The sequence below is a fragment of the Mytilus galloprovincialis genome, chromosome 1 (genome assembly GCF_965363235.1).
Source record: "Mytilus galloprovincialis chromosome 1, xbMytGall1.hap1.1, whole genome shotgun sequence".
Classification (NCBI taxonomy): Eukaryota; Metazoa; Mollusca; class Bivalvia; order Mytilida; family Mytilidae; genus Mytilus; species Mytilus galloprovincialis.
This window is the reverse complement of record NC_134838.1, coordinates 16,070,383-16,080,957: the sequence shown is the minus strand read 5'-3', so window position 1 is coordinate 16,080,957 and position 10,575 is coordinate 16,070,383.

Below are 10,575 nucleotides of genomic sequence, written 5' to 3'. Positions count from 1 at the left end.
CTTTTTTAACCATGGCTTTGTCAGTTTTTTTTTTTTTTAATTAATTATGAGATTCAACGTCCCTTTGGTATCTTTTGCCACTCTTTTTCTTATTTCGTTTTAGTTCAATATAATTTTTGGGATTTCTATTTAAAAAACATGGACTTTGCCATTGCCTAAAAATGAGGGTACCAATGTTGTATCCGCAACTTCTCCTGAACCACTTAATATTATTTGATAAAACTTTCTCAGATTCTTCATGATGTAATGCTATTGAGCACCTCCTATTTTGTTTTTGCTCAAAATAATTTTTGGGTTTTCCCCTGCAAAACCATAGACTTTTCAATTGTCCAAAAAACAATCAATACCCAGGGATTCTTACATAAGGTGTAATTAAGAGTAAAATTCAAATCGGAAAGTCCCTAATCAAATAGCAAAATAATAAGCTAAAACACATTAAATGAATGGATACCACCTGTCATATTCCTGAATTGGTACAGGCATTTTCTTATGTAGAAAATGGTGTGAACTAAACCTGGTTTTATAGCTTGCTTAACCTCCCACTTGTATGACAGTCGCATGAAATTACATTATATTGATAACGATGTGTGATCAAAACAAACAGAGATAAAAGAAAAAAATGTCCAAAATAGGGGTACAGCAGTCATTATTGTGTTATAATCTTAATCACTATAAAAACAAACAACTATGTCATCAAAGAAGCGGGAAAAGACATACAGACACAGCACACCAGCAAAAAAGACAAGCATACAAATTTCACCAAAGCACAACAACACTATATGACGGGATGTATAAGTACCGAGCCACGTCAAATGGCCATTATCAAAAATTAACTAAACAGTGAAGGTAACAATACACAGTTAGAAGATTAGTTTCGCATTTTGGTCATGTGTAAGCATAAAAGATTTTGTACAATAAAATTGAATTTAGATAGTTGAAGAATAATATAGCCTTCCAATATAAAAAAGAATATATGGTGTAATTGCCAATGAGACAACTCTTCACAAGAGACCAAATGACACAGAAATTAACAACTATTTCTCACCGTACGGCCTTCAACAATGAGCAAATCCCATACATCATAGTCAGCTATAAACGGTCCTGGAATGACAAATGTAAAAAATTCAAACGAGAAAACTAACGACCTACAAATAAATGTACAAGAAACATATATGTAACACAGCAACCAACGACAACCACTGAATTACAGGCTCCTGACTTAAGACAGGAACATACATACATAATGTGGCGGCGTTAAATATGTTAGCGGGATCCAAACCCTCTCCCGAACCTGGGACAGTGGTGTAACAGTACAAATAAAAATCAGTTGACAAAGGCTCAACTCGTCAGATGGATACACATAGAAAAAACAAAAAAAGAGTGATAGTGGCTGGGCACTTATACATCCCAAAAACAAAAAGGCCATTAGTAAAGATCTGAGAGTACTCACAGTAACTGGCAGTAGGTTTATATGTCTAGAATGTTTTAGCATGTTTTATATGCTATTTTGATTTTCACATCCGTACCGCCCATAGGTCCGGAAATTACTGTAGTATTTTTCAACAAAAATTTGACCCTCGATCTTTTCAATTCAATTTTATGTAAAAACGGGGAAAAAGGTATAGTTTTTTTTTACACGTCTATAAATAAATGTCTATAGTTTCAGGAAAGGTATCACTAAATAATGGATTGAAATTCAACTTTGAACCACACTTTGGAGACTTGTTCATCCCCTTTTTGCAATATTTTGTATTAAATAGATGTAGATTGTTGCCATAGTATCACCAAAAAGAGATTACATTTCACCATTATAACTATGCATAAGAATAATAGTTACGCTAGGTCATCCAACAGAAACGGTTGAAAATGTATATCTAAGCGAAAAAAGTACATTATTTCACGAACGTTACATATAGTTGATACAGGGTAAACAGAATAAAAGTGATATTTTTGCAATATTCGTGCATAAAACATTTTAAAAAACATTGTTATCATTGTTTCAAACTGCAAAGAAAAAAATGTAAAAATTAGAAAACTTTGAAATCTGCTATCCGCTTACAATTGCATTAGGTTACATCTGGTCACCTTATACACATATATATATATATATAAACAAGTCTAAATTGAAAACAACGTTCAAACCTATGATTGCGTTGGATAAAAACCGCAATTTTTATACGTGTGCATGTAAAACAATTTCTTGGTAGAGGGGTCTAAATACAGCACAAACAACATTTTCCAAAAGACCAAAAAAGTGAGAAAGAATATTTTAACAAAACGCATTTGACTAGCAGGTCGAACAACTGATGTTCTTAAACTCTGCTGACTGCCATTGGCGATTTCCAAATAAACGGATCACCAGGTGTTACAAAATGGATCTTATTATTAATTTATTATCAAACAGAAAACAACAAACTTGCGGAAAAGATGGTATACCGCAAACATAAGGTGCAAAAATTTGTACACCATATCCGGATTTAGACAATTGATGTCTCTTCAGTGATGTTAGGAATCGAAACGGTATTTGGAAGGCCATAAAACTTACCTCAATTTAGGATAGACTCTTGAATTCTGAAAGAGTCAAAATAGGATGAACGGATCATATAAACCCGAAGGCAAATATAATACAAGCCCAAACGAAAAAATATAAACAAGTCTAAATTGAAAACAACGTTCAAACCTATTTATATATATATATATACTTTGGTAATCTGTGGTCACCTTACACATATATAGACTTTAGTTAAATCTGGTCATCTAACACAGCTATAGTTTGGGGATACCTCTCGTCAAATTATACAGATATATACCTGGGTTATCTCTAATCACCGTACACAGATATACTCATGGTAACATCTGGTCACCTTACACTGATAAAAGACATGGGTTACGTTTGGTCACCTTACACAGATAAACACATGATAACACCTCACAGAGATATAGTCTTGGGTTACCTCTGTTTACTGCACACAGATATAGACATGGGTAACATCTGGTCACCTTACAGTAATATAGACTTGGGTTATCTCTGTAACCTTACACATAGATAGTCCTGGGTTATCTCTGGTCACAAAACACATATATAGTCTTGCTTTACCTCTGGTCACCTTACAAATATATATAGTCTTGGGTTACCTCTTGTCACCGTACACATATATAGACTTGGGTTATCTCTTGTCACCATACACATATATCAGTCTTAGATGACCTGTGGTCATCTTACACATATATAGACTTGGGTTACCTCTGGTTACAGATATAAGTCTTGAGTGACCTTTGCTCACCGTACACATATATCAGTCTTTGGTGACCTTTGGTGACCTGTGGTCACCTAACACAAATATAGTCTTGGGTTACCTCTGGTCAGCGTACCAAGATGACCAGAGGTCACTCAGTTTATATATGTGTAAGGTACATATGAACGGTGACTAGACGTTACCTAGTATTTATCTGTGTCTGTATCGAGATCTATGTAAGGTGACCATAGGCAACCCCATTCTATATCAGTGTAAGGTGACCAGATGTAACCAGTCTATATACATGTAAGGTTGCGATAGGTAACTTATGTCAATATCTCTGTAATGTGACCGGATACACCTCAAGTCTATATCTAGAAATGTGTAAGGTGGCCAGAGGTAACCAAGGGTGTGTTTGGATATACACCTGAGGCGGCCTATGGCCTTTATGGGTGTGTTTGGATATACACCTGAGGCGGCCTATGGTTACCAGTAAGTACCTTTAGTTTGATATTTTATACACAAAATATCAAACCATAGGTACCTATGGGTAACCATAGGCCGCCTCAGGTGTATATCCAAACACACCCTGTGTATAAAATATCCAACCATAGGTACCTATGGGTAACCATAGGCCGCCTCAGGCGTATATCCAAACACACCCCAAGTCTATATATATGTAAGGTGACCAGAGGTAACCACAGTCTATATCTATGAACGATATTTAAATCTGTGGGTGTGTTTGGATATACGCCTGAGGCGGCCTATGGTTACCCATTGGTACCTATGGTTTGATATTTTATACACAAAATATCAAACCATAGGTATATATGGGTAACCATAGGCCGCCTCAGGTTTATATCCAAACACACCCTGTGTAAGGTGACCAGAGGTCACCCAAGTCTAAATAAGTGTAAGGTGACCAGAAGCAATCCTTCTATATATATGTTAGATGACCATTGGTCACCCAAATCTATATACAAATAAGGAGACCACAAGTAATCAAGGTCTATATCGGTGTAATGTGACCAGATTGAATCCAAGTCTATACTTGTGTCTTTATCTAGATACGTGTTAGGTGACAAGAGGTAACCAGGTCTTTATATGTGTATGTTGACCAGAGGTAACCAAGTCTATATATGTGTAAGGTGACCAGAGGTTACCACAGTCTATTTCTATGAACCGTGACCAGAGGTTAACCTAGTATATATCTGATTCTTTAACTAGATCTGTGTAAGGTGACCAGAGGTGACCAAAGTCTATACTTGTGTTAGGTGACCAGAGGTAACCCAAGTCTATACTTGTGTAAGGTTACCTGATGTAACCATAGTCGATATACATGTAAGGTGACCAGGGCTAACTAAGTATATATATGTTAAAGGTGATCAGAGGTAACCCTTGTATATATCTGTGTAAGGTGACCACAGGTAACCTAAGTATATATCTGTATTGAGTAACCAGGGTTTATCTTATTTTATATATGTATCACTTAACCAGATTTTGATAAGATGTTTTGATATAAGACCAGACATAACAATATATCGTCTGTTTCTGTGTCAGATGCCCAGATGTTGCCAGTCCCCCCCTTTATTGTTAAGTTAAATGGTTGTTTTAAAATAATTTGCTGTTTATATGATGAAATTAAAGAAAATAAATATATAGCTGTGTAAGGTGGCCAGAGGTAACCATAGTCTGTATGTGTTAGTTGACGCTTTGTAATAATACTTTGAAACATCATTTGGTTATACCTTTCTCGTATGATAAAATGGTTATCGTTTAAAGGGATATACAGACATTGACTGGTTATCTGTTATCTCCAAACACCGATTATTTTTTACATTGCCCTTGCTAATACACCGATATTGACATCGGTTACCTCTGGTCACCTTACGGCAGAATTCTATTTTTAGAACCTTAATATTACTACGCAAATAGCACTTTTTCAGAGGTGACCTGTGGGCACCTTTCAGCGTAACTATTATACACGTGTATAACTATTGGAAATCTATGGATGATGCTCTTTCCATAAATATACTTAACGATTGAATGCTTATATTTGTAAATGCATTGGATTGTAAAATGCGTATATTTTGTATGAAGCACGCTTCCTTCTATAAAAATGTGCGCACGGTCAACGCTTTTACAACTCTATAGAACTACTAAAAAAAGCATTCAATACTTCTTATTACATTTTTTTGGCTCGGATCATGAAAGTACAATTTCTATCAGGTTCTTTCTTTTATTTATCTGTGCACTTTATTGTGGAAGCCAATAGCCTACATATACATTCATGTGGAAGGTCATGACATCATGAATGTTACATTTCATTTTGAAATGAAGGTTAATTTCAGAATAATTATAAAAAAGGAAGATTTTGGTGTAATTTCCAATGAGACAACTCTTCACAAGAGACCAAATGACACAGAAATTAACAACTATAGGTCACCGTACGGCCTTCAACCATGAGCAAGCCCATACCGCATAGCCTGTCAGCTATAAAAACACGAGATTGCTGTTTGCTGATCAAATTAACGTATTATAATGAAATACTAGAACACACCCGCGACTTCGCGGGCATTCTATCACATGAATAATTTTAGCGCATATCTGTGTATTATGAACATTCATATTACTATAAATATAAAGTGTATTTGCTTTTTACTTTCAATTCTCAGTTTACTAATCGATCTACGGCGGTCATTGATACATTTCACAGACCCTGTCTATTTAATTAACTCTGTGACCGCCGTGGAAATGATATCAGATAGAAAATACACTTTATTCGTAGTATATACATGTATGTTCAAAGTATACTCCCTGGAGGTAACCGTAGCCAGTGCCTATTCCATAACGGTCAACCATCTCGTGATGGCGTCCGTAAAACTTACGAAGAGATGACCTCAACTTCACCACTTGGAACCCTTGATTTAATAGTTTCCTTGTTAGCAGCAACCCTCTATCAAGAAAATCATGATAGGAAACACCAGCCCTGGACTAGCGTATCAACTGGGAGATATATACTCCGTACGCAGGTGCTGCTGGAATGTTGCTACATAGAAATGGAAAGTTCACAATTGGAAAGCTGAAATCATCTCTTTTATCGTAAAGTTTTGTTTTCAACCGACCCTCATTGTTAATTTCTAGATGTAAGTCAAGATATGAGGCAGACTTTACTGTATCTGTTGTATCCTTTATCTCAAGTTCAATGGGATAGATGCGTCCAACATAGTCACCAAATTTTGAATTATTTAGTGAGAGAACATCATCTATATAGCGGAAAGTAAAGTTGAAGGATACAGCTAACTTCTTTTCTTTCTTCTTAATGTGCGGCTGCATGACTATAAGGCGATGTGTGACATCTTTAAATGACCTTTGTGTAACCTTAACCTTCTACATCATGGTCAAATAATAACCTCTTAATAAAGTAATATATAGAGACGTTATGTTTTAGTCATCTAAATAAGTGTTCTCTAGTTGTAGTAAATATTTATCACTTCCTGAAAGTTGACGTTTACGGATTAATAACTCCTACAAGGGTTATCATAGAACCGGGCCCAAATAAAGATTGTAAAGCTTAAAAAGAAAGGTCTCCTCAATTTTCCTTTATATGCAATTGTTTGAGATTTTTGCAAATAACTCGAGTTTCCCACCTATTTTGGGGAAAATAAGGATCTCAGAATTTACTGTTTGTCACTTGCTTAACCACAATATTTTCAATATTTTCTCAGAATCTTTTATAAAGAAAATACCATACCCCTGTCCCCCCCTTAAAGTAAGATGGTCGGTCTTTTAATACATTGTTACTTGGATGGTGAATTGTCTCAATGGCACTCATACCACATCTTCTTTTTATGAAAAAAGGTCAAGGATTAATGACACATGTCAGACTAATGTGAACTAGTGGAGCATCTGTATACCAAATATTAAAGACCATGCCTCATACTTCACGAGATATGGACCTTAGCAATAAAATTAGATGCAACAGTTATACCACCATCGTCAGTAAAACAGTCCTATGTATTGTAGGCGAGACATAAACCATTGTACTATCAACTGAATGGGGACTTAAGTTTAATTCAGTATTAATACCCTGTCAAGTGAAAGAAATACATACATATTAAATCAAAGCGCTGTAAGCGCTGAAGGCAGTTAACCAAAAACCAAGGCAACCGTAATTATGAAAACTGTGGCAATGTTGCCTCAACACTAAACATTCATATATAGTACATTTATGTTTATCTAATGATTTATTTATTAAGGCAAATAATTTATGTTATCAAGGTTTCAAAAGCAATGCATATATCAATGTATATATTTTTATGGTGAGTCTGCAGTGGTACAAGTTCCCAATGATTGCAGTTGTTCTACTTGGTAGTTAACCTTGGTTTTATTTGACTGCTAGAAGTTCAAGTTGACTTAGTATGAACATGTAATAGTATGAATGGACTGGTTTCCCTGGAAAGAAAACTGAGCTTGTGTTCTATAGTACAAAAGTTATGAGACACGAATTAGATAAATGTTCACTACAACAGGGATCAAAGGTGAGGTCTGACTGACCTGCCCATAGTAAATGTAAATGATTTGTTATTTTGTCCCATACGTATGAATATATATAATTTAGGGGTGGGGATCTCAACGGTTTTCAAGTTCTCAAACAGGTAGGGGTAGGCAGAGGATTTAGGGGGCAGGGCCCCCCCCCCTTTTTGGGAAAAAAAATTGGTTGCTTTTATAGGAAATCACTGAAGCGTGACTGGAGCGGGCCCCCACTTATGAAAATTTCTGGATCCGCCACTGGGGGTAGGGTGACCCTAGGGTCTTCCCCTACATTTCATTTTATTTGTTATATTGTCCCATACATGAATATATATGGTTTAGGGGTGGGGATCTCATTGGTTTCCAAGTTCTCAAACAGGAGGGGTAGGGTGACCCCAGGGACTCCATCTATATTTCATTTAATTAGTTATATTGGCCCATACATGAATATATATTGTTTTGGTGTGGGGATCTCAACCGTTTCCAAGTTCTCAAACAGGAGGGTTGGGGTGACCACAGGGACTTCCCCTATATTTTATTTGACTTGTTATATTGTCCCATACATGAGTATATATGGTTTAGGGGTAAGGATCTTGACCATTTCCAAGTTCTCAAACAGAAGGGTATACAGTGACCTCAGGGACTCCCCCTATCTTTCATTTGAATTGTTATATTGTCCCGAACATGAATATATGGTTAAAGGGTGGCGATCTCAACGGGTTTCAAATTCTCAAACAGGAGGGGGTGGGGTGACCCAAGGCACTTCCCCTATATTTCATCTGATTTGTTATATTGTCCCATACATGAATATATATGGTTTAGGGGTGGGGATCTGGACCATTTTTAAATTCTAAAACAGGAAGGGTGGGGTGACCCCCAGCGACTCTTCCTATATTTCATTTGATTTTTCATATTGTCACAAACATGAATATATATGGTTAAGGGGTGTGGATCTCGACCGTTTCCAAGTTCTCAAACAGGAGGGGGTGGGGTAACTCCAGGGACTCCCCCTATATTTCATTTTATTTATTATATTGTCCTATACTTGAATATATGCAAGAGCAGATTCAGGGGGAGGGGTGTTGCAGGCTTGCACCCCCTTAAATTTGCAAAGCATTGGTTGTTCTCAGCTTAATAAAGAATATTCCGATAATTTTACCTCAAATTTTTTTAGCCTCGCTCTGCTCGGCGAAAATTTAAGTTTGTGCCCCTCCTAGCCTAAAATCCTGGATCTGCCCCTCATATGGTTTAGGGGTGGGGAGCTCGACTGTTTCCAAGTTATCAAACAGGAGGGGGTAGAGTGGCCCAAAGAATGCCACCTATATATCTTATGATTTACTTACATTCAGGTATATATAATATAGTTGCATTATTTGTTAAAATAAAGAAAGAAACTTTCAGCTACTTTAATTGACCCTTCAAAATTGAGAAAAACAAATATTCCTTCGAAATTGCAGTAATATGTTTACACTTTAAAAGCATCTCGCATGCATTATCATCATTTATCACTGATAAAGAAAATTTAGACTGTGACCATGAACATGTATATTGTTAGATATACTGTTCCCAGCTGTCACGTTGTATTGGATTTTTAAATTAAAATTTGTCAAAAAGTAATTTTGAGTTTCTGTATAAAATATTTTTCTGCTTTTTCTTTCTTTTACATATATCTTTTGGTTTACAATTCTAGTGTTTATATTCATTTACCATGCATAGATTTATTTTTTCACCTGCTTTGATTTATTTTGTAAATGATCGCCAAACCCGGAATTATCCTTATCCGCTTCCGGAATCGGATCCGATACTGTAAAATTTTGTCTTCACGGCCGCCATTGTTATGTGTTTACAATGTTGTTTTTGTCAATCAGATACGAATTTACTCGAATTTATACAATATTTGTCGGCGATTTTCTGTATAAAGCTAGCGGTTGAACAAAATGAACATCGCTGTCATGAATAATAATGATAAAAATAAGTTTTTAGCTCGTTTAATTGGAGACTTTGGTGACTTGCATGGAAGGTTTGCAAAGTAATTTCTTATTTTCTTTCAAGTGGAAGGTGTCTACGTCGAACGTAGCTAGAAACCAACCATCCTAGTCGAAATTCCGCTTGCAAAAGAGTAAGGTCGCGGACCTCGGACCACCGCTAATTTGCACACCTGCCTCCAAATTGAAAAGCTACGAAAATTTCTTTTTCTAATTTGAAATTGCCGCCAACAGCGTGAACAGTTGAACTTATTATATAATAGACTACTGACGTAATTGTACTACGTATTGATGACAAACAATATCACTACGACTTTTGCCATTTGGGAAATCTAAACTACTTGTCTTAAGAGATTTTCGGCGATTAAATATTTCATACAATTGTTCTTTGACATCTTAGCTAAAAGCACAAGTCATAATGAACTACACAAGGATTCTTAATAAGCACTACTTCCTATGTGTAACTTCAAAACTTTTGGATAAATCGACGATCATTTAAGGTTTTTCTGGTCATATTTTTTGTAATCCAGAATAAAAAGTATTAAAAAAGTGTTCAATTAGTTATATATAACATAGTAGCGAGCTAGATAATAACAATGGCAAGTATTTCAGCATTTATTGGGTAGAACACAAATCTAGGGCGCTCGCATAATGCAGCTTAACTGCATAATAAAATTACACAAATAATATCTTTATTATCGTGGTCTCAAAACAATAAAATAAATGACAATTTCTCCTTGCACTAAGGGGAGTTTTTCTTTTAAAAACTCAAAAAAGTCAAAGCATTAACAGAGAACAATATAAAATATTGCAAAAATGTC